General features: G+C 43.2%; 1 long non-coding RNA gene across 2 annotated transcripts; it reads right to left on the bottom strand.

The window, feature by feature from the left end:
* Positions 1 to 214: 214 nt before the first annotated feature.
* LOC132492112 (uncharacterized) lies at positions 215 to 18,365 on the bottom strand. 2 transcript variants are annotated; one of them, XR_009532783.1, is made up of 4 exons: positions 18,153 to 18,365; positions 16,972 to 17,117; positions 9,257 to 9,333; positions 215 to 1,230 (listed from the first exon to the last, which is right to left on the bottom strand). It is a non-coding gene; the product is annotated as an uncharacterized LOC132492112 (long non-coding RNA). The 2 variants fall into 2 exon arrangements; XR_009532784.1 differs by having other exon boundaries at positions 17,032 to 17,117.
* Between the last annotated feature and the right edge of the window lie 5,048 nt (positions 18,366 to 23,413).

Raw genomic sequence — 23,413 nt, 5'->3', positions numbered from 1 at the left:
AGGGGAATGCCCTGGTGGTCCAGTGGTTAGGACTCGGCGCTTTCACTGCTGTGACCCGGGTTCAATCCCTGATCCGGGAACCAAGATCCCACGAGCCACGCAGCCCGCCCCCCCCCAAAAAAAACTTAGCTCACACAATTTAATAGACACTTCAGTTATAACTTTGGTTAATAGTTTCAAATTTTAATCATTTAAAACATGTCATTTGCCTCTTTTAAAATACCAAATTGTGACTATGCTATGTAAGTAATTTAGCCTGAATTTTTGCCACACAATGGAATTCCATCATCAGTAAATTTTTCGTGTTTTTGTTTTCTACTCACAAATTTTTAAATGGATACACAATTGTCTAATAACTACACATACTATGTAGTTTCCTTGCCCATCATTTGTTCCTGAATATATACTTTCTTGTTCTCCACTCTTCTATAGAATCTGAGCACAAAACTTTACCTGTTTTTGGATAAATCCTAAGGGCAGAATGCTAATTGAAGACAATTTTTTTTTCCAAAATATTGTCACCAGCAATGTTTGAGTGTGTATTTCCCTGCTACTGATCTTTCCCTTTATGGATATTTTGCTAACTTACATTTTTAAAATTACTAGTAAATTGGAATTTGGGCATATGAATAAATGTATACTTTGACACAACTGCTTCCAACATTTTCCACAGTTTGAAGTTATTACTGTCTTTTAAATCCTTCCAGTTTCCTTATGCATATGCCAACTGATGAGAATATAGGTACATTCTTTTATTACACTCTTCCCCTTTTTTAATATAAAAGTAGCATACTATACTCACTGTTCTGCACCTATCTTTTTTAACTTGGAGATCTTCTCATTCATATATAGATAACTGCTTTATCTTTTTAAATAGCTGTACTGTTTCCCATTGAATGGGTGTGTCCTACATTATTTGATTAGTCCCCTACCGATGGACATTTAGCTGGTTCCAATGGTCTTCTGTTGTTTCTGGTAGATGGCAGCAAGGTCCAGAAGGCTCAAATCACTGCTGTCCTCCATCAGATGCTTCAGCAAATCTTCAAACTGTTCAGCATAAGAGGTTGGTTGGAATGAGACTGGCCTGGAGAAGTTCTTCACTGGACTTCATCAGCATTGGCAAGTCCTGGAGACCGGCTTGTTGCAGTAGTTGGGGATGGAAGGACTCCCCTGAGCTGTGGAGACTCCACAATGGCTGTGAAAAAGCACTTCCAAGGAAACAGTTTTTCTCTGGAAAAGAAAGAACAGAGCTGCTACCCCTGGGTAGTTGTCAGAGCAAGAAATCATGAAATCCTTCTCTTTATTATCAAGCTTGCAAGAAAGATTAAGAGCTAAGGAACTAGAGGTATGCTCTTAAAGAAACAATTATGGACAGATACAACTCATTGTACTCCCACACGTTTAGTAATTTCAAAAGACTTTTTTTTTCTGCTTTCATCATAAAATAAACAGATTAAATTTGTCAAAACATTTATTGGTAGTATTAAGCAACTATAAGTAAAAGCATCTAGTTCATAGGGGGCACCAGACCATCACAGATAACCTTATTAATGTACTTATGTACTTAAATATCTATTTTACTATATTTATTATATTTCAGTATTTTTGCTTGTATTTGTGCTAATTACACAAGTGTTCATCTTTATATTTTTAAGTTATTTAAAGTTTTACTTTCAAATCTTTTTGCATTTGTTTATTTTTAAGAAAGTAATACCAAGACTGATTTTGCAACCTCAATTAAAGGATGCGGGCTTCCCTGGTGGTGCGATGGTTGAGAGTCCGCCTGCCTGATGCAGGGGACACGGGTTCGTGCCCCGGTCGGGGAAGATCCCACATGCCACAGAGCGGCTAGGCCCGTGAGCCATGGCCGCTAAGCCTGCGCGTCCGGAGCCTGTGCTCCGCAACGGGAGAGGCCACAACAGTGAGAGGCCTGCGTACAGCAAAAAAAAAAAAAAAAAAAAAAAAAAAGGATGGAACTGCAGTTCATTCATTCATTTAATTAAAGTTATGTATCTAAATCACAGGTTCTATGACTGCCTTCACAGGATTAAAAAAGTGAAGAAAGAAAATGAAGTGCCAGCCCTCTTGAAACTTCCCTTTTTGCCGAAGGAAACATAAAAGTATTAATCAATCAATTAATTCATTTCAACTACATTATATACTAACACCATAGGCAAAAGAAAAGCGGCTTCTATCACCAGAAACTGGAGGATGCAGAGATTCTAAGACTTGACACTGGATGTACAGTTCTAGAACTTTCAGAGTGCTATGGCTAGAAGTGTTAACCTAGAAGCTGGGTTATTCTGGTCTCTGAAGGCCCAGGAAGGAGTGAGGTCTTTTAGAAATACAGAATAGGAGGACCAAAAACTAAACATTAGGGACCTTCATATTTTAATGAAGAGACGAGAATAAGGAGGCTGCAAAGGACACTGGAATGGTATGCAACACAATAGCGGGACAACCAGGAGACAGTGGTGATAAGAGGATGTTTCAAGGAAGAAATACATTTAAAACATGATACCTTATATTCAGGGAAAATGAGGGCTGGTTTGGCAGAGTTAATTCCACAGAATCCGGACTGGAATATACTGACTAAGGTTAAATAAGAGAAAAGGTTTGGGAGATAGAATGAATAGAAACTTCTTTTGAGAAGTTTTCTGTGAGAAGAAGAGAACTAGGGTAGCGCCTGGAGAATAAAAGTGTGTGTTTATATTACTGGATATAATTTAAAAAATTTTTTACAAACATTTTTGGGGGACAGATTTCAAAAAATGTATGTAGTAGCACAAAGCACATAAAAATCAATATTTTATTTTTTTAAAATAACTGCTTACATAACAGCCTAAAATGTCAAGCATAATTGTTAAATCATTTCTAAATACTAGTAGGCTAGAATGCCTTTTCATATGCTTTGTTTGCTATTTCTAGTTCTTTTATTTGTGTTTCAGTTTACGACATTAACTAGTTTCGTACTGCCCTTGTGAATTGTTTTTATGTATCCTTAAGTCTTAAAAGTATATATAAACCATTTATGCAGATGGTAGCTATATTCCTATGATGCAACTATTTGTCAATTTTATGTTTACAAATAATAGCTCATTTTCTTTATACTTTCTCCTAATGCCAGAATGTTGAACATGTAGAACCAATCCTCTCCCATTTTCATTCCTCTATTGATCTTATGGATTATCAATTCCCTTTTATGTTTTAAATCTTTCACATTTATTTTTTATAGTACATTAGGATTTTCTTTTTCATCTATGAGATGAGAATCTAAATTGATTTCTGTCTAGGTTGCCAAGCATTTATCCTGTTACCATTTAATGAAACTTTTTTTCTTCCATATTAACGTCTAAGATAGCCTTTACTTAATTACTACAGATTATATAACAATTTCTGGGATTTCTTTTCTTTTTTTTTTTTGCTGCACCAATGTGGCTTGCAGGATCTTAGTTTCCTGACCAGGGACTGAACCTGGGCCACAGGAGTGGAAGCTTCAAGTCCTAACCACTGGACCACCAGGTAACTCTCCTGGGATTTATTTTCTTTATTACTCAGATCACCTAACTCCTTACTGTCACTGTATTTATACTGTTGCTGCTTTATAATACAGTTCATTTTCTGGTAAAGCTATATATGTAAGAATTTTTCCTCTTCTAAACTTTGATATTTTTGCTTGGTGACCTTTCTTAATTAACTTTTGAATTGTTCTACAGAAGTCAGCATTGGGTTTATAAAAATCATGAAAATTTGTGGACTCAAAAAATAACCATACTGGGCCTCCCTGGTGGCGCAAGTGGTTGAGAGTCCGCCTGCCGATGCAGGGGATACGGGTTCGTGCCCCGGTCTGGGAGGATCCCATATGCCGCGGAGCGGCTGGGCCCGTGAGCCATGGCCGCTGAGCCTGCGCGTCCGAAGCCTGCGCGTCCGGAGCCTGTGCTCCGCAGCGGGGGAGGCCACAGCAGTGAGAGGCCCGCATACCGCAAAAAAAAAAAAAAAAAAAAAAATAACCATACTTAAGAATCTGCCTGCCAATGCAGGGGACACAGGTTCGATCCCTGGTCCAGGAAGATCCCACATGCCGTGGACCAACTAAGCCCATCCGTGCGCCACAACTACTGAGCCTGCGCTCTAGAGCCCGTGTGCCACAACTACTGAGCCCACGTACCACAACTACTGAAGCCCATGTGCCTAGAACCTGTGCTTGGCAATAAGAGAAGCCACCGCAAGGAGAAGCCCGCACACTGCAACGAAGAGTAGTCCCCGCTCGCCACAACTAGAGAAACCCCACACGTAGCAACGAAGACCCAACGCAGCCAAAAATAAATAAATAAATAAATTTACTTAAAAAAAATAATAACCATACTGCAGTGGATATAAACTTCTGAGGAATTTTCTTCATCAGATGGAAAAATGAAACTGGATAGGAGAATTTCTCTTCCACAAAAATCTAAGGTAAAGAACAAAAAATAGATTAAAATCGTCAGAAAGTAAAAATGTAGCCACCAAAAAGAGAAGCTCAGGGAAAAAGAAAAAGAATAATTCTGCAAGTAAAAATAATTAGATTTTAAAAACCCCACAGAAATCCAACATATTGCTTAAAGAATCACTCATAACTCACTATGTACTATGTGAGGTTCTGCATGGAACCCTTATTCTGCTTGGAGGCAACTCAACTTCCCTGAGTCTCAGTTTTCTCAAATGGAAAATGGAATGAAAAATATTTGTAGAGCTGATGTAAATACATTTTAAAGCTCTCAGAGGGACTTCCCTGGCGGTCCAGTGGCTAAGACTCTGAGCTTCCTCTGTAGCGGGTGCAGGTTGGATCCCAAGATCCCACATGCCAAGGCAGTGCAGCCGAAAACAAAAAGCTCTTTAGAATGGCTCCTTCCTTGGGGTTAACCATAAGTGGTAACTCTTTTCTTCATTTTCTCCATATAAACCTATATGAGAATATTACGTGTCTTTTTCTATAAACTGGTTTGAAACTGTACCATCTCACTCTTGATAGCTGACTGGCAAAGTCAACTGAATTGGTGAGAACCTAGAAGAGTGAAAGATAGGTATGATCATATCAAAGACATGTTTGATTTATATTCAGTCAGCACAATGGCTTAAATCAATATCTGAAATTGAAGGGAATCTCCTAGGCTGGAATGGGAAAAATATACTGTATTCTTTTGCTGATTCTGGTGCCTGGCACCTCTCCCTGCTTTCCTGGATCTATTCTTTGGCTTCCATTTCACAGTACTTTCCTTCTCCTTCAGGGCTGAAATTTCCAGGGAGCCCTCCTCCTTCACTCCCTTTCCTTGCACTGCCCTCTCCTACTTGCACAGCTACCTCCTGTTCTGTTGTGATTTCTGGTTTAAGTTTTCCCAGATGGACACAAATAGAAAGTAAAAGTTGAATGATATTTTCAGATTTTGTAGAAACACATATAAGAGAAGTCTTCCTTTTTTATGTTGAATACTTTTGAAACATGAGGACCCACATGGTTCAAAGGAAGCAGAAAGCAGGGTCCAGTAACTGGGTGGGCTACAAAGCCCTCCTAGGAAAAGAAGCCCCTGATGGTCAAGTGTGACAGGGCCAGAGACCAAGTCTGGCAGTCTTCTGGTCTGTGCAGATGTGCTCCTTTTAGGGAATTTTCCTCCAGAGCTGATCAGAGGTTCTTTCCTGGCAGGAACTGACCCTAATATTGGAATAAGCCTCTTGCCATAGTCTTTGTTAAGAAGAGAACAAGTCTTCAACTTCAGACAGAGCGTGGCTCCTTTGATCTAGGAGCAGGTATGGTGAGAGAAAAAGGAGCCAAAAGTTCCTTCCTCCAACCTGCTGGGCAGACCCAGGGCTCCTGATTAATGATCTGATCCACATACTGACACTGGGAGGTGGGGAGGCCCTGAAAATCTCAGGGTAAAAACCACAACAGTGTATCTGAGTACAATCTCATATTTGAGGGTGCACTAAATTTCTCTATTAACAGTAAATTCCCAGTTTCACAAATTCATTTTTTATAACGGATCTTTTCACTTTATCATTAGAAAAATACGTTCATTGTAACTTTGCATAAGGACTGCAACAGCCCCTTCTACCCCTGACACAGTAGTAAAAGGTCGCAGTCCTGCTCCATGCCAGCCTCCAAATCCCTTTTTATCACTGGATGCCACAATACTCAAGGATCATTTTTTCCTCACCACTTGCCTTTTACTTTCAACCCACAGAGCATGCAAAGATACTGGAACCTATTCCCCACTTTTTCTTTCAACACCACCTCCTCACTTGGCCTACACTTCCCAAGTCCATCTTTCCCTCTTCTGTCACCCATGTTTCAAAGACTAACTCCATGGCCAAGGTTGCAAAGCTCCTTGGAAGAAACCCTCAAGCAGATTAGGGAAAAGAAATTCAGTCCCCAGCCTGGATAGCTCTTTCCCTTCACCCTCACCTGTGGCAAAGGAAGGCCAGATGACCATGAGAGGGGCCTGCTCTAATTCTTCTCATAGGCTTGCAGAATTAGTCCCTCAGAGTGGGAAGGATCGCAAACAGGACAAGAATCTATAATCTACTCAGGATGGAGAATACCCTAGGAGACTCTTAGAAGGAGAGTATTAAAGAGGGGATGCAGGAATTTGGGTCCTTCCACATAACAGATTAGTTACCTTGCCCAGGACAGGGAATTAGCAGAGATCCCTGCAAGCAAGTCTCCCCAGTTCGTGCTACAGGCTCCATGAAAGAATAACTTTAAAAACTGGATGAGATGCTTCCTCCACAGAAAACTGGGAAGGTACAGGAAGATCCACAGCACAAATCCATAGTGATGTCAGCCTCTGGTGAGAGCCTAAACCTACTAGAAATGAGAGCAGTGTTTATGGATAAAGTGGGTAGTGAAACTCAGAAGAACAAGTCAGATACTGGTCAGATCCTAGAGAAGAAACTGAGGCTTATGCAATGAATTAAGGAAAGAAAAGACAGTCCACCCATGGAGGAACTCAAGGACCAACAGGGTCCAAAGATAGAAATTCCTGTGATGGCAGGGCCCCTCCTCCCCCAAAGAAAGGTAAGGGCTGAGTGTCACATCCTGCAGCCTTCAAGCAGGTGTGAGGGCCCAAGTGCACCGACCATCCATGCCATTTGTTCTACCCAAACTTCACTACATGCTTTCCAAGAGGTACACACTTTTACCTTTGCTGCCTAAAAACTTCCACATGTCTAAGAAACTGGATTCTTCTTGTACTGAAGGTAGACTCATGAACTGTTTTTGCCTTTTGGCTGATTCCCTGCATACTGGTTATATTTAACTTTAAATACACTTGCTACATGCTGGCTGTCTTCTGACAACCTGCAATGTTTCAAGTACACAATACAAAAAAAATGAGGAAAACTGCCACAAAAATTTAATACTGTTCATCATAGAAAGACTAGTCCAGTGAGCTTCCATGCTACCCAATGAAAAGACAAGTGATCTTGGATTAGACCAGTGGAAAGAGTGCTACACTTTATAAGACCATAAATTGAATCGCATACACCTAATACATGTATTTCTTTTGTATACTTTTCAAAAGATTCTGTTTTTAATAAGTTAAAATGTGTCCCATTGTAGCCACTTAAGGTAGTGCCAGTGGTGTCTATATTATCCATCAGCTGAAGACACAAGCAACCCCACAAACTTGACTGGGACCAAAGGCAAAAAAAAAAAGGGTGTATTCAGAAATGGTTGTCTAAGTAGACCAGAACAATCAATCAGAAGAGAAACCCCACCTGGTCTTCTGCCCTATGTATCTGATCATTATGTTATTGTGCCCTTACTGTCTAATGTTATAAACTAACTTTTCATCAGAGAAAGAGAAATACTTCATTTTTTACTCCAAGAAGTAGCTGATCCAAATGGTCCATCTGGGAAGAGTGGAAAGGCTAAAAAATATAAAAAAATAGCTTAATCTCTTAGCAGAGCCATATGGCAGGGTTCATTCATTATTTTTAATGTCTGGGGGGTTAAAATAGAAGATCTCATATATTATGCTATTGTAGGTCAGATACCTGGGAAAGCAGACTCTGAGACAGAGATAAGCATGCAAGGAGTTTACTGGAGAATGCGTGGATCAGTCATTGTGGCAAAGAGAATTTGAGCAGAAGTTGAGCTGCAGTGCAGTCACAGCAGGGCTTTAGCCAATCCCAAGGGAGCTCTGACTCTGGGATGACCCTGTGGAGGTAGACAGAAGGGCCAGGCCTTTATATCCCCACATTGACAGGTAATTGGATGCAGGATGACCCAGGAGGGGGAAATAGCTTTGGGCTAAATGAGTCACTTTAGCCAAGAGCAGTTTCCAGAGAAGACCTGCATGCTGTCAGCATGAAGCTCTATCAGCAGCTAAAGGGAGTAAGTTCTCAGGTCTTAAAGGGAGCTGTGAATGGTGCATCAGATATCTATTATAAATGTCTTTTTTTTTTTTTTTTTTTTTTTTGCTGTACGCGGGCCTCTCACTGCTGTGGCCTCTCCCGCTGCGGAGCACAGGCTCCGGACACACAGGCCCAGCGGCCATGGCTCGCGGGCCCAGCCGCTCCGCGGCATGTGGGATCCTCCGGGATCGGGGCACGAACCCGTGTCCCCTGCATCGGCAGGCGGACTCCCAACCACTGCGCCACCAGGGAGGCCCTAAATGTCTTTTTTAAAAAGAAGTTTTGGGGTTTTTTTGTTTGTTTGCTTTGTTGTTTTCTCTCTTCCTTTTTCTTCTTTTGTATGGTCATACTCAAACTTTCAGCTGGGTCCATAATTTGCAAAAATGTCTAACAAGATTGTGATGGACAAAGTATACTCTGAAAACAGTGGCCCTCTGATGGTTATTATAAGCAGTTTATGGATGTGATATTTGTTGTCTCTACCTGAGGGCATAATAGTAGCAGATGGGGTAACTGGATTGGGTACCTTCCCTGTGAATGGGAAAGATGTAGATACTGGGAAACCAAGGATGGAATGTAGGAGGACACGTTATCTGTCTTCACAGCCCTTCCCTAAGAACTGTCCTCCAGCCCTGATATCCGGACCTGGAAGCTATGAATGATAAAACCAGTGTGAGCCAATCAGAAAGCTAATCTTAAGAATCTGACTCAAGAAAGCCAGAACCTGAGACTCAGGAGCTGAGTCACATGAATGAGAATGTTCTAAGGTTGCTGGAGTTTATACAGTTCTTACCTCTTCTCAGGCTTTATTGTTTAACTTCTACTTGAATTCTGTGAGCTATCACAGTATTCCTGGAATAATTACCTTGCAGCTCATATCAGTGCAGATTGTCACATCTTCTTAGAAGTGTGTGTATATTTTTTGAGGACGTCATGATGTCCCTTTAATAAAAAAAAAAGATACAATTTTAAAATGTTTTATCATAGATTATCCATTAAAAAATTTCTATTACAAATGTATACTGTATAATATGCACAGTATTTTATAACTGTAGTACCTAGGTATATTATCAATAAAATAAATACATTGGAGGTGTGTGCTCAACATTTTTTCCAAGCTGGGTGGAAGGTGAAATACCGAGGGCCTATATCTCCATAATCCTGGGGACTCCACTTAAACACATGGGTGGACAGTCTCTGGGATTCCACATATTTGTTGAAAGTTGAGTTTTGTTTGGGTCACAGGAACAGCAAGTCACCCCTTCTAGAGCCTGGGTTCACAGACAGCCCCTGCCCTGATCACCCTATGTCTCACTCCTAATTCTCCTCTCATCCTATTACATTATCTGCCTGGGTAAGTAGCTAATCTATCACCAGCAATGAGTACAGTAAGATCTCAGGTTCCCTTGAGGAGTCTCAGGGTTCAAGTAGCCTCTAAATATTCAGTGCCAAGTCAAGGCCAGTCTAGGACTTCATACAGGTTTAGTGCCAACCACCTGCAAAGGGGTAAGCAGGACCCACTGGAGGGAAGGGACTCTAACTTATACAACCCACCCGGCCTCAGTTATCTCCTGCCATCTATGAAATGGAGAAGAAAATAATGGTCCCAAATCTGTCTTGTGCTCAAATCTGACTTTGCTCCTTACCAGCTGTGGCCCTTGAGCAAGTCCCCTCCCTTCTTGACCCTCATGCCTCTCCACACCTTTCTGAGCTACAAGAAAGTGGATAAAACTCAAATACTGTGAAACCATCTGCAAAGCGCTATGTGGAAGTGAGTACTATGCTTCACCCCCTCTAACTGATCTGCATTTGAATGCTTCCCAGGGAGTCTGTATCCCCTGGCCTGGGCCAGGGTGCCAGGTCCCTGGATGTCCTTAACTCTGCCCTAGGCTTTGTCTATGGGGGGAGGGGGGGTGACACTTCCAATTAGCCCGATATTGCTCTTCAATAATCTCCTTAGAGGGAATTTTCCCTCCCAAAGATGTTTTATTACATTTAGAGAACATCAATTAGCTCCTATATCACATCCTCTGGTAAAGACGGTCTCTATTTCTCGTCAGCAAGGATAATTATTATTCCCCCATATATGCTTGTTTTTTTCCTAAAGGAGAATGGTGCCATCTGTCTCTGTTGTGTTTAGGGGGAAACAGAATATCCTATGAGCTTGGATTTAGGGAAAGGAAGGGGTCCCTTCAGCTTTTATTGAGAGTGGACTTTGGCTTATAAAATGAGACAAAGGTTAGGGAGAGAAGTTGATGAGGGCGTTGCTGACACACCACCATCCTGGTTTCCTTCATTTGTATTTGTGAAGATAGCCCACTTTAAAAATTCATTACTTTTTCCATAATACTCTTATTAGAAAAACAAGTAACTACTCAGCAATCATTCGATGCTTATAAAAGTGAGAAATTGTAACAAAGACTACAGCACAGTATCTGGAGCCATCAGTCCTCTCCTTTGCTTCCTCATTACCCTGAGCATTACACAGTAATGGCATGGAGTGAATCAGGTTATACATGCCTCATGGGGCCAAAGATTCCTCACTGAGCATCTAGGAATAGTAAGAGAAAATAAACTTCACAAATCCCCAAAGTGGAACTCAAGATTTTGGAGCAGTGAGCCCCTGAGCTCAGAAGTGTGAGGAAAAAAAAAAAAAATCTATGACCATGAATCTATGGTGGGCCATAGCTTCCAGCTGCACCAAAGACCCTACACCCTTCCTGATGAAAGTTGCAGCGCTGGGCGCTCTTACTCCCTTCTCAACCTTAAGGAAAACATACAGCTGATCACACCACATCTCCTCTCCTCTCCCCATGGAATGTAGGACATGCCAGTAGGGGACATAGAACCCCTGGCTCTGTGTTTTGGGAAGCGGTGTTGGCAGGGATTGGAGCTCTCAGCAAGGCTGCCGTGGGTGCTGGCTCACCTCCCTGCTCCTGTGAAAAGTGTTCACAGATTACCTGCCTTTCTTTCTTACCTCCACGCCAGAGGGGTGGTAGGAAGCCCTGAGTGGGTGGTACAAGGGCACGGGTGTGTGTAGTCACCACAACTCTCTGACTGTGGGGCACTGTGGCCCCAGGGTCTGGTGGTGCTGCTAAAGCTAGAGGAGTCCTCTGCACTTGCCCCTCCCGACAGGAGGTGGCTAAAGGGAAGGGAGAGCCGTGAAAGGCCTCAGCAGAGCTGGAGGGGAAGGAGAATACACTGTGTCCAGGCTTGGGGAGGAAATCTCCACGTACGTTCAAGTAACACTCCCATCACTCTCTAGCCACTGGAGGGGAACCGGATTCAAAGCTAGGGACCTGAAAATGGACCCGTGAGCTGGGTCACCCCACCTTCTGCCCTCCAGGCAGTCCAGCTCTGAAGGGGTTCAGAAACAGGATAAGTTCCCTCTTAAAAGTGGATTTTTTAGGGCTTCCCTGGTGGTGCAGTGGTTGAGAGTCCGCCTGCCGATGCAGGGGGACATGGGTTCATGCCCCGGTCCGGGAAGATCCCATATGCCGCGGAGCGGCTGGGCCCGTGAGCCATGGCCGCTGAGCCTGCGCGTCCGGAGCCTGTGCTCCGTGACGGGAGAGGCCACAACAGTGAGAGGCCCACGTACCGCAAAAAAAAAAAAAAAAGTGGCTTTTTTAGATATGAGAAAAAGTATCCATTGTACAGAGGATGCAGAGCTGGGTGGAGGACAGGGATGTTGCTGTGCTTGGATACTGAGATGGACATGCTAAGGCCTAATACTACGGTAGGTGCTACTTAAACATCTGCTATAGCTGTGATATTCATCTGTTTTGAAACAAACGTTGAACTCAAAATAAATAAATTCTCCCTGCTGGCTGGTCACCCTGCACAGGGATTCAACTCCTCACTGAGACGGCATGTTGCCTGACTCAATGACATCAGTGCAAGGCATGTGGGTCAAATGGCCCTCAGTGATGGGAATGTTCACAGTGCGGCCACACAGGGCTTGCAGAAGAATGAGGAGACAATGAGGAAAAGGTCAGGATTGAATGTGTGGAAAGGAGGGAAACTAACAGAGGGGAAAGAATGACCCAGTGGGTGAGAAGGAACAGGAGTGTCTATCACTAATCACTAACCAAACTACTCCCACTCCCTGCCTCACTCCCCAGCTACCTGACTCGGGCGCCACCTGCTGGTGACTGACTAGAATACTGACAAAGTAAGATGGACTTTGTGCCATCCTGGCAAGAGTGTGTGTATGTGTGTCCTTGGGACAAGTAGTGGAGAGGGAGAGCTTGTCTTTGAGCACAAAAACAATGATGCCTTCAGGGATGTTCTGAGGCCTGCCAAACTCCTTTTTGGCCTTCCTTACAGCCATTCTTTCTGACATTGTGCAGGATCTTGTACTCAATGCAAACAGGTGGCCTATCAGGGTTGAGGTGTCCTCTGTGGTCGTTAGTTATATGCTTGTTACAGTCATGGGATATCTTCCTCAGGATACACAAAGCGCATGCACCACAGGTGGTTCTGCAATTTAGGACAAGGGTGCAGTTTTTCTGGACTCACTTTGGACCACTACTCAGCCCACTGAAGCCAAGGTGGCCAAACATTCTAAAGACTTTCCGTATCCCTCCACATCCAAATGACTTTGGTTAACGCCATTAAAGGGCAGAGTGGGGCTTCCCTCGTGGCGCAGTGGTTAAGAATCTGCCTGCTGATGCAGGGAACATGGGTTCGAGTCCTGGTTCAGGAAGATCCCACGTGCTGCAGAGCAACTAATCCCGTATGCCACAACTACTGAGCCTGTGCTCTAGAGCCCGCGAGCCACAACTACTGAGCCCGCATGCCACAACTACTGAAGCACACGTAACTAGAGCCTGTGCTCCGCAACAAGAGAAGCCACCACAATGAGAAGCCCGCGCACGGCAACGAAGGGTAGCCCCAGCTCTCCACAACTAGAGAAAGCCCACGTGCAGCAACAAAGACCCAACACAGCCAAAAATAAATAAAGTAAATAAATTAAAAAATAAAATAAATAAAGGGCAGAGTGGAGTGATGGCTGAAAAAGAAGAGCCACGAAGAAGTGGAGTCACGCAAAAGGAGGAGAGAGGAGGTTGGGGTCAATGTAGCCACACCAGTTTTTCAGCTGCCTTGGCTCCCATATCCAGGCCCTGAGAATCAACCTTTATCTCCTACAGATAAGTCCACACTTACAGAGCAATTAAGCCTGGGGGAAATTACTATCTGCTTTTTATTATAGAATTAATAACACTGCTCACTCATTTAAAAAATGTGATTCTCCTAACTTGAAGTTCAGATAGGATGAGTAACCACACAAGTAGAAAATCCAGGACTAGAGAACTCTATTTCTCCAGTTAGAAGGTGACTCTAAAGACGGTGACCTTCCTTATGCTCCCATGAACAAAGACTACTCATCCAGAGAGGTAGTGGCTTAGAAGTGCCAATGACTGGCCATGGGCCATATGACAAGTTACACCTGATTCACAGATCTTTGCTTTTCACTAGGAGCTGCTCTGCACTCTGAAGTAATAAAGCAATACAGTCTAGCATTCCACCCTCTGACCTCCACCTTCAGTTTCTAAGTTGTCCTCCATTGGCCAATTAGTCAAGGAATTACAGGTCATTGGTCCTGACCGTTTCCCCTTCTCCATCAACAGCCTCTGGTCTGTTCCTTCTCTCTCTCTCTCCACAGATGTTATGAGCTGAATTGTGTCCTCCGCACAAATTCATATATGAAAGTCCTGACCCCCAGTACCTAAGAATGTAATGGTATTTGGAGGTAAGGTCTTTAAAGAGGTGATTAAGTTAAAATGAGGCCCTTAGGGTGGGGTCCTAATCCAGTATAACTGGTGTCTTTTTTGGTTTTTGCCGTGCCACGGCATGGGGAATCTTAGTTCCCTGACCAGGGATCGAACCCATGTCCCCTGCAGTGGAAGCATGGAGTCTTAACCACTGGATCACCAGGGAAGTCCCACTGGTGTCCTTATAAAAGGAAGAGATACCAGGATGGGCACACATGGAGAAAGGCCATGTGAGGACACGGCAAGAAGGCAGCCATCTGCAAGGCAAGAAGACAGGCCTCAGGAGAAACCAAATCTGCCTACACCTTGATCTTGGACTTTTAGCCTCCAGAACTATGAGAAAATAAATTTCTGTTGTTTAAGCCACCCAATCTGCAGCATTTTGTTAGGGCAGTTCTAGCAAACTAACAGAGTGGTCTTCATGGTTCATCAGCTAAGCAACATTCTAAACACCGTCACGTCATTCTTGTTTCATCATTCCTGTCTGGCAAAAGTCCAAACTCTCTGCCTCTTCCATGCCTCACCTCTGGTAAGTGGTGGAGGCCCACTAGATAAAATCACACAAAAGAGTATATTGTGCTACTGTAGTTCTATGGCCTACAACTAGTGGGCATCTCCAATACTGCATGGAATTCATACTTTCATTCATCCTATGTATTTGGTAAGTTCCTTCTATGTGCACTTAGGATACATAAGTGAACAAAAGTGACAAAGCTCTCTGTTTTTTTGGAGCTTGTATCACTGGTTCCACTGTCAACTCTCTTATGCTTAACAAAACGATTTTAAACATTCTCCACTTTGACAAACTTCTGTCCCCGAACCTCAGCAGATGTGCTGGATGCCACTTCACAGAGGAGGTAAAAGCCATTAGAAGAGAACTTTTCGTTACCAAACTCAAAGACATTTACCACCCTTCCTCCTTCCTTCCTGTTATAGTGAAAAAAGTTTCCCAGGGGGTAATCCTTTGACTTTTACAGCTGGGAAAGGTGCCTTTACTTCCCAGGCATACATTTTAGTCCATGTTGTGACTTTTGGCTTAATTATCTATTTTCTTCCAGAACAGGTATTCACTGCTCTATCACTAGCCTTAGGGGCTTAGGATTTAGTTGGTACTCAAGAGCCATCTGGGAAATGAATGAGAAATGAGAGAGCTAGCTGGAGAGAGGGCACCCACAGCATGCCCTAGGACAGAGCCAACAGAAAAAACAGGAGTCTGAGGGATGCCCCCCTCAGGCTGTCTATTGGGAACCAACATAGGTTTCCCCTCAGGAAACTTGCTCTGCCCCTGTGGCTTCTGGAAGACAAGAGCTGGAGATTTAGCCTCACATATGAGGTTCTAGCACAGCTTTCTGGACATGTTGGGAACCCTGCAGTGCCCCTGCCAAAGGGACTCTTCTGCCAGCTCCTCTATCAGTGTTCAGCGGGCAGGGCTCAGCTCTGGGGGCCTCTGAGGCTGCTCCAGCCAGGAGAAGCTTGGAACCTCAGATCCCCTAGGCACAGCCTCGGCCTCAGAATGTCTTCCAAGGGCTGCTCGTGGTCTGGGCCTCCCTTCTCTGCTGCAGCTCCATGAAGATAACAGTGGTATTAACAAGTATGATATTTAATACAGAAAACTGCACATTTAATCCCCAAATCTCATCTACTAACTGGAGAATATTCATATATTTTAATAACATAGTCATGGAGAAGAGAACAAACAGGTAAGCACTTTATACAAATTTAAGGCCTGGCCTTGTTAGAGTTGCCACATGGACTTGGCAAATAACACTGTCCAGAGCCCCCCAGAGTCCCAGTGCCTTAGAAATATCAAGACTGCCTCAGTGAGACCTCAAAGTGGCCCCTTTCCACTAAAGTTGAGGGGTTGGCATCTCAAACTCTCTACAGGACCAATGTTCTTTTTGGATATGCTTTTATATAATTATACCAAAGACATCACTGTACAGTTTATTTCTGTATAATATTTATCATGGAAATCTTTCCAGGGCAGTTCACATAGACTGACCTAATTTTGTATTTGGGGTGTGACATAGTTTAACTGACTACTTGACAATTTTTTCAGGTGTTTTTAAACTTAAGGATCAGAGAAGTTAGCACCTCCCAAATGGGAACTCCTGGACAAAGGGTTGTCTGCAGAAATGCGAAGGAGCACAGCCCAGGCTACGTTGCTAAGGCTGTGCCTAGCACAGAGGAGAAATCACACAGCACACCTGAAGCTCTCTCTGGAGCACCTGAATCTTAGCAAGTTGTTTGGCAGATCATAGCTACTCCGTGAAATGTATAAATAAATGATATAAATAATCGTGACTCTCATTTCACTTAGTTTCAGACTACCTCTGGTGATAGTGTTTAAGGTATAGGTAAAACAATGTTATAAAGACAAAGATAACTTGTAAAAAAAACAATAAAGTGAGGGATGGGGAAGGGGATGTTCCCTGATTTTCAGACATAATTTTCACCCAAGGAAAATCACAACACTTCATATCAAAAACTCTTTCCAGTGTAGGGATTAGATTTAGGCAAGCTAGAAACTTGCCTCAGATACAAATAGAGAAGGGGTGCCAAGTGACTTAGTAATATGGAAAAGTAATATATTATTGCAATGTTTTAAAAAAATTAGAATTAATGATAAAAAACCCTTGATGAACATATAAAAATGATAAATGAAGACAAAATCTGGCACCACAATTACAAAAGCCTAAGAGTTGTATAAGTGGGGGAGGGAGGAGGGCTTCTAGCACAAAGTTAAAGTTTGACAAATTCCATGCATTCTATCCATTTCTCACCAAAGAAGCCTAAATGTACTTACTTGCTAAATATCTGGACACCTTTCACACAACACTGCTAAAACGGGGTGTGATGTGTTTACCTGTGATACTGAAGCTTTTATAGTGAAAAGTTTTGGTCACTTTTCAGTCTCAATACATACAGAAGCACTTGATGAAAATTTTGACTCTGTCAAGAGAAAGAGATAGCCCCATAAAAATGTGCCAACAAGGTGGTTATCATCGTTGTCAATCCAAGAAGAAATATCAAAATACTGGCCTGCCACAGAATCATATTTTCAAACTGTGGGACAGGAAGAATATCCCCTATAATTCAGAAATGCATTAGGGATGAGATGGAGAAAAGAATTAATATAAATCAGAAATTTATATGCTGTTTCTCAAAAACTGTTTCAGTAAGCTAAAATTAAATTAAGATGGTAAGAGCTTCCCTAGTGGCACATTGGTTGAGAGTCCGTCTGCTAATACAGAGGACACGGGTTCGTGCCTTGCTCGGGGAAAATCCCACATGCCGCGAAGCGGCTGGGCCCGTGAGCCGTGGCCGCTGGGCCTGTGAGTCCGGAGCCTGTGCTCCGCAACAGGAGAGGCCACAACAGTGAAAGGCCTGTGTACCGCAAAAAAAAAAAAAGGTAATTCTCTCAATTGAAAATGAGATAAGAAGTAATTCTGATAAAGTTATTTGTTGAATATGCTTTCAAAAGCCCAGTACATTTTAACAAATTGTGGCTTTGGTGTAAGTAAAATGTTTACAGCTACAATAATCTGAATTTTAATACACCCACTTTTCAATACTTTCCCGTTGCGGAGCACAGGCTCCGGACGCGCAGGCTTAGCGGCCATGGCTCACGGGCCCACACGCTCCGCGGCATGTGGGATCTTCCCGGACCGGGGCACGAACTCGTGTCCGCTGCATCAGGCAGGCGGACTCTCAACCACTGCGCCACCAGGGAAGCCCCCACTTTTCAATCCTTTTAAACTACTATAACGTTGTATAAGAAATGAACCATTAAAATTTAATAAAATCATTGTAATAAAATTCGTGTCCAGATTGTAGATGCGTTTCTCCTTTCCCTGAATTCGACTTTCTTCCCAGAAACAGCCCTGAAATCTGAACACGTACCACGACATGCTCTGATTTCGAGCCGTCAATCCCTGCATAAATAAATGGGCAACCGCGTCAACCGGTCTGGCTAAAAGCTCCTACCAGGAAGGGAAGGATGGACGCAGAGGCAGGTGCAGAAATGAAAGGCTTTGTGCGAAGCCGCGGCAAAGCTCCCCTCCGCAGTCAGGCCCGAAAAGGAAGTTTCCTCTCTGCTCTCGCGGCCCCACGCGCTCCCTGGGCCCCGGCGGCGCCTTTCCTGGGCCCCGGCGGCGCCTTTCCTGGGCCGGGGCTCCTGCCGACGGCGACGCCCGGGTTCTTCCCGTGGGCGCTACGCCCGAGTTCGCGGAGCTGTACCCGGAAGCGGGTCCCGCTGGGTGGGCGGTGCCCGTCGGTCTGTTGAGGCGAGTTCGGGCGCCCCCTCCCGGCCGCTGGGGCGCAGCGAAGGTAGCTTTGAGGGCTTTGCCGAGCGGAGGACCTGAGCTCCCTTTCACGGTGGTCCAGGTGAAGTGCTGAATTTCTGGACTCCTGATCTCACTACTGATGGCCGTGGGGATGCTCTGCTACATCTCTCACATTTTACCCGTTAGTATACATCGTCTTATATTCTTCCAATCATTTCCCATATTCATGTAAGTTGGTGGCGTTAAGTATTTGTTGCCTGAATCCAGCAGAGCTTTGGTGGTGTCTACAGAGGACTCCTTGAAATGTTTGTAATCCAATCTGGTGCAGGCGTCAAAACTCTCAAGTGTCTTGTCTAGCACGCAGCTCATAAACTTATGGTGAGAATTAACTGAACAATATATATGAATCATCTTGGACAATTAAATATGATTATTTTATAATTATTAGAATTATTAATTTTCTTGATCACATTTAGGCTCTCAGAAATAATTACCAGTTGATAATTTTACTTTGCTTATTATGTAAAATAATCAGGATACTTTGTAATTTGTTCAACTCATCTAGAAATTTGTAGGTGGACAAAAATTAATGAAAATATAGAGAATTTGTAACAGCGAGGTATGAGACAACAAAGGAATATCAATATGTTACAAGAAAAGTATAGGGCTTTCCAGAAAATAAGGGATGGTTCAACACATGCAGTTTGCACAGGTGTCTATGTAGTGGATAGGGAAGTGGAGTTTGGAATCTGACATATTAGGTTTTGAAACCTGGGTTTGCCATTTACTTATCAGATTGTTTTATTCACATAAAGCCTTAGCAGGTGGCTCTTTGGAAATGAGAATATTAACACTCATCAACTATGTTGGAAAGATTAAGTGAGTCCCTTATAAGGGCTACGGAATTTGTAGTTGCCGTCATCATCATTTTTGATAAAGACTAAAAGTCTGTGTAATTTGTCTGGTAGGCCCTTGGTAATCATGTTCACAGGAGCATTGTAACATTTAATTAGTAATCAATTCAGGATTAATGTGTCGTAAAGAGTGAGGGCAGCATCGAGGAAAGTTTACTCACTGCTCTCGCGGCCCCACTCGCTCCCTGGGCCCCGGCGGCGCCTCGCCCCGGCCTGGGCTCCTGCCCACGGCAACGGCCGGGTTCTCCCCGTGTATGCAGCGCCCGAGTCCGCGGTACTGGACACGGAGGCGGGTCCTACTGGGTGGGCGGTGTCGGTCGGTCCCTTATGGCGAGTTCGGGCGCCGCTCCTGGCCGCTGCGGCGCAGGGAAAGGAGCTTTGCGCGTTATTGAGCTGTAGCCCTGGCGTTGTTTCACTGAAACGCTGAATTTGCGGATTCCTGGTCTCTCAGAGGATGGCAATGGTGATGATCAGCTCCATCCATCACATTTTACAGGGCTGGAGAACATCATCCTCGGAGTCATCAGTGAAGAGGTTGGCAGGCCTCTGGTGAGCTTGGTGATGCTGCAGATGTCTGGCTGTGACGGCCTTTATCCAGCTGTGCTGAAAATATTCCCGCAAATGAGATTCTTAATCAGGCCAGAATTGTCATTTTCTGTACTTATCTCAATTTTGTTTCCTCACTTTAAAAAAATTATCTTCTATTTTGGGCATCAGAGAATGTCACATCTTCAATGCTTTTTTTTTGTATTATTACACTGGAAATTAAATATATTCATGGAAAATGACAGAAGACTCAATCCAACAGAATGTAGTCATCTAAGTGTGTCAACTCAGGTTGAAATAAAAACCTGAGGCTCAGTCTAACTCCGTTTTTTAAGTCTAATAAGAGAACTTAAGAGGTTTGACCCTGTACTCTATTTTGACACTTCTTAAATTGCACCAAAATATATCTAGCCACACCTCTCTGCATTTCTTTTTTAAGGGTCTAATACATAAGATTTGAATTCTTCCACAATTATTTACAGAACTATAGCTCTCATTTTCTGACATAGTCTGCAGATAATGGTGGCATAATACTGAACAACAAGGGTGAATTCATGCAGTTCTCTTCATTCTGTCACCAAAAATGTTCTGACTGCACATATATGTGACAATGCGCTTGGCAATGTGGATTCCAGGAAAGTAAGGCAGGGATGGTGACTGCCCTCCAGGGAGCAGGGAGGACAGACACTAGAGGCAGGATTAGGATGAGGGAAGCACCACGTGCTCAGTGCAGCTGAGGGCCAGTGCTCAGAGCTGACGAAGAGGAGGGCCTGGGAGCAGCAGAAAGCTCCACTCTGACAAAGGTCTGTGGTTTCCGAATTTAAAAGACATCAGACTTTCACTTCCTCTTTTAAAAAATTGAGTCAACACAGGACATTGCCTAGATCAAATAAAATAAAGTCTGCAAGTTACAGGCTAAGAATCCGAACAGAGTGAATGATAGCAGGCTTTTGTATTAATATAACAAATGGTAACCTGTATAGTCCACCCTCAGCCCAGCCAAGAGAAGCTCTGACTGCAGGTCCCTTAACACTGTCAGGGGTCTGCACATTGAGGCCCCAAGTGGACACTCTAGAAGGATTGCCTGCAGGACCGTGAAGGAGCAGAGCCCAAGTCTCCACCCTTAGAGCAGTGTCTGGTACATTATGGAGAGAAATCCTACGGCAATTGAAGCTCTTTGCAGAGAACCAGCATCTAGGAAAGTCTTATAAAATCTGTGAATACTGTAAATGAGGTAAGCAGTCCCTTGCCTCATCCTGAGTTAGTTTCAGACCACCTCTGATGCTGATTTTTAAGACAGATTAAATTATACTTCAAAAACAAATTCATAGAAAAAGAAATCAGATTTGTGGTTACCAAAGGGCAGGGGGTGGGGAGATAGGAAATCAGATGAAGGCAGTCTGAGGTATTTTTTTTCTTAAAAAATAAAGAGACACAGATTTTTAAAAAGAAGATTTAGAAGGAAAATGGTTAAAATGTATATATATGGTCTGCATGCTGAGTCCCCCAAATGCAAACTCTAGGAGAGGGATTGCCCACAGGACTGTGAGGCAGTCTTAGAGAGGTGCCTGGTACATTATGGAAAGAAATCTTAACAACCCTTGAATAATTTTGCAGAGAACCAGCATCTAGGAAAATTGTCTCACACACACACAAAATGACTGCTTATGAATAGTATAAATGAATAGTACCTCATCCTTAGTTAGTCTCAGACCACCTCTGGTGATATTATTTTAAGACAAAGATTGTTTTAAAAGTTAAAGAGACCAGGAAATTGGTTATAAAATGTAGATGGGTGAGAGGGTGACAGGACTTTCACCTATGCTTTCATCCAGGGAAGTACATTCTCAACGGTACTTCAAAAGCTATTGCCTAGGTTAGTTTTAGGGTTAAGTGAAAAGGACTTTGTTTAAGCATGGAATGCAAGAAGGCACCAAATCTAAGATGTCAAGATAAATAATATTTTAATTCAATATTGAAAAATGAAAATGACAAAACATGCCTGCTGAACAAAACATCAAAATTTTAAATAAAGACAAGAAATGACCCTGCATTTGCATGACTGTGAGTGTCTTACAAAGGAAGGTTTCACGTTGCCAATGAAATCTGGGCAATTTTCCTTTAATCTACGAAATTCTTACCAAAGAAAATGAAAAGATCAGACCTGGTAAATGTCCTCAACGCTTTGTACAGCACACTAATTCTTCTTTGTTCATTCGTTCGTTCCTTCCTTCCTTCCCCTTTCTTTCCTTTTTCTCTCTCTTTCTTTCTTCTTTTTTGGGTGCACCACACTCCATGCGGGATCTTAGTTCCCCCACCAGGGATCGAACCCACACCCCTTGCATGAGAAGCACAGAGTCTTAACCACTGCCCTCTTCTTTCTACGATGCAATCAAGATGGGGTCCTGGGAGAGGTGTTTCAGAAACCCGGGTTAAATAAAAATTATTTAAGACTGTCACAGAGTCACGAGAAATTGTCAAGTATAGAAGTGACCTTGAATATATTGAGTTTGCTTCCATTTGCTAAGAGAGTAAAATTATATTCTTGTTTTAGTATAAAGAAACTATAGTTTAGAGTTTAATAAAATGCTGTTTTTTTGATACTCATATATATTTTAATAACCTATATCTAATATTTAAAATATTTTCATAAAAGTATTTCAAAATATAAAAAATTTAAAAATATTTAAGTTACACATAATATAAATTAAATTAAATTAAATATAAATTTAATTTAAAATTTTCAAAATAAAATGCTGTGAGTTTTTAAATATTCCCACTTCTCAGTTATTCAGTACTTCCTCCCCCACGTTAACGCTGTAACCTTGAAAGACACCATGAAGTCCCAGAGCATCTACAGGGGCGTTCAGCTCCCGCGTCCTCGGCCCCGGCGGTGGACGCGCTCCGACTCACCCCCAGGGCGTCCCCACCCCGTCCGGGTGTCCCATCGCCGCCGCCGCGTTCCCGTTTCTCTGGGCCGTCGCAGCACAGCGCCAGAAACGAGCCCGAATCTGTAAAATTGGCCCCAACTCGCTCTGATTCCCAGCTTCAAACCCCTCAGAAAACGGTTTCTTTCTCCAAAATGGACTCGCTCAAGTTTCTGTGCGAAAATAAAGCACAAAACTCAGGGGCAGCCCCGAAAATGCAAGGTTCCAGCTTCCAACCAGACAAACATGTCGCTGGCGCGGCCGCGACAAAGTTCCTTCCTCAGTCCTCTGGGCTTCCGAAATGAATGTTTTTCTCGCACTATTAAAGCAGCACAAAGTTGGTCTCTGAGGCTTCAACGCCTTTTCTCTCGAGCTGCCAGACCCGCTGAAAACTGTAGACTCTCAGAAATCGGCGTTTCCCTAACAAAATCGATTAAAAAAAAAAAAAAAAAAAAGGCATCCTGCGCCCTCTTGCGGCCGCCTAGAGAAGCGCGCTGTCCCAGGACTCAGGGAAGGAACCTTTTGCTGATTGTTTAGCAGTGCCCACAGTGCCCTGTGGCTCACTGAAATTCTCA

Source organism: Mesoplodon densirostris, chromosome 6, assembly GCF_025265405.1.
Source record: "Mesoplodon densirostris isolate mMesDen1 chromosome 6, mMesDen1 primary haplotype, whole genome shotgun sequence".
In the NCBI taxonomy this organism is placed as follows: domain Eukaryota; kingdom Metazoa; phylum Chordata; class Mammalia; order Artiodactyla; family Ziphiidae; genus Mesoplodon; species Mesoplodon densirostris.
Note: the sequence above shows the minus strand (reverse complement) of the source record. Positions and strands in the feature narration are given on the sequence as shown.